Source organism: Schistocerca cancellata, chromosome 2, assembly GCF_023864275.1.
Source record: "Schistocerca cancellata isolate TAMUIC-IGC-003103 chromosome 2, iqSchCanc2.1, whole genome shotgun sequence".
Classification (NCBI taxonomy): Eukaryota; Metazoa; Arthropoda; class Insecta; order Orthoptera; family Acrididae; genus Schistocerca; species Schistocerca cancellata.
Window position 1 is genome coordinate 1,058,813,774 of NC_064627.1, and position 2,042 is coordinate 1,058,815,815.

The following is a 2,042-nucleotide window of genomic DNA, read 5'->3' on the forward strand; positions in this document are numbered from 1 at the left end:
CAAAACGTGATTTTACTGAAAGGCCACCTGTCACCACTCAGTGGACGTCCAGTTACGGTACTGACGTGCAAATTCCAGCTTTCGTCGCCACTGAACAGCAGTCAGCAGGGGTGCTTCAACCACGCGCCTGCTGCGGAGGCCCGTAATTAGCGTCGTTCGCTGTACGGTCGTTGAGGAGACACTGTGGAGAAGGTACTGTATTTCGCTTTATCTGGCCTGTCAATTTCTCAACAGTTGCACGTCTGTTCCCCCGTACACATCTTCGCAGGCGTCTTTCACCCCTGTCGTCTCTGACCCATGGTGTATCATAGTCGCCTCGGCGCCGTTTTTACATAGGTCCACTTTGCCATGCACGGTACACTTGAACCACAGCGGCACGCGAACATTTTACAAACTTAGCCGTTTCGGTAATGCTTCCGCCCTTGTGGTTCAAATGGTTCAAATGGCTCTGTGCACTATGGGACTTAACTTCTGAGGTCATCAGTCCCCGAGAACTTAGAACTACTTAAACCTAACTAACCTAAGGACATCACACACATCCATGCCCGAGGCAGGATTCGAACCTGCGACCGTAGCGGTCCCGCGGTTCCAGACTGCAGCGCCTTTAACCGCACGGCCACTTCGGCCGGCCGTCCTTGTGCCGAAAGCCAATGATCATGCCCTTTGGAAGTCAGATAAATCGCTCCGTTTCCACATTACGACGACGACAGTACTGATACCGTCGTCGGCACGACACACTTTATATATCGTCTACTGCTAATGCTGCCACTTGCCGTTTGTCGGTGGTTACCGTGCACTGGCGTCGAGCATAGGCGGTGATTGCACTAATATGAGTGAGCCCTGCATATACGAAGCCAAAAATTAAACTAAACTCCGCCCGAACAGATCATGAAGGCCCAACGGTACCGACCGGTCGCCGTGTTATCCTCAGCCCACAGGCGTCACTGGATGCAGATATGGAGGGGCATGTGGTCAGCACACCGCTCTCCCGGCCGTATGTCAATTTCCGAGACCGGAGCCGCTACTTCTCGGTAGCTTCACAGGGGCTGAGTGCACCCCGTGTGGTGTCACCGCTAGACACCACACTTGCTAGGTGGTAGCTTTAAATCGGCCGCGGTCCATTAGTACATGTCGGACCCGCGTGTCGGCCCGTCAGTAATTGCAGACCGAGCGCCACCACACGGCAGATCTAGGGAGACGTACTAGCACTCGTCCCGAGTTGTACGACGACTTTGCTAGCGACTACACTGACGAAGCCTTTCTCTCATTTGCCGAGAGACAGTTAGAATAGCCTTCAGCTAAGTCCATGGCTACGACCTAGCAAGGTGCCATTAGCCTTACAGTGCTTGTATTTAAAGACTCTCAATTGTATCGTCAAGAGCGATGTACCACAATGATGGAATAAAGTTAAGTATTCGAGGAGCTACGTACTTTTCTTTATAGCATTCAATAAGTATCCTGTTTCAGACCTCACGCCCGCCGGCGTGTGTGTACGCGTGCCTTTCGGTTACCTGTCACTGTGGACTGGCTGTCTTGTCAGTCCACAACACCCCGCTTGCCAACAGCGCTCGACAGACCGGATGGTCACCCATCCAAGTGCTAGCCCAGCCCGACAGCACTTAACTTCGGTGATCTGACGGGAACCGGTGTTACCACTGCAGCAAGGCCGTTGGCCATACACAGTTCGAAGCCAGATATAATAAATTATTACAATACATTGTACGAACTTCCAGCATGCTGGAGTAGCTTGGGTCAGCAACTTTCGTTAATCAGTAGAACGAGAAACCAGTACAAAGTTGCAAGTTTTACGTTTTATTCACTCGCTGACATGTGGGTCTCGGCTCGAAACTAGTCATAGAGTGAATAGAAAGTAAAATTTGCAACTTTGGACTCGTTTTTGGTTCTACAATAGATTGTGACTAACATGGGAACGGCTGCTTATGAACGAGCACGGACCATGCTTGATAGCACAGGAAAATTACACCAAACAGCATAGCAGTAGTGGTTCTGCAAACTTGACAACAGTCGCAGTAGTAGGTATG

At 50.9% G+C, this 2,042-nt stretch overlaps 1 pseudogene; it reads right to left on the bottom strand.

Annotated features, from left to right (window-relative positions):
• Positions 1-1,556: 1,556 nt before the first annotated feature.
• Positions 1,557-1,674, bottom strand: LOC126164334 (5S ribosomal RNA; annotated as a pseudogene).
• Between the last annotated feature and the right edge of the window lie 368 nt (positions 1,675-2,042).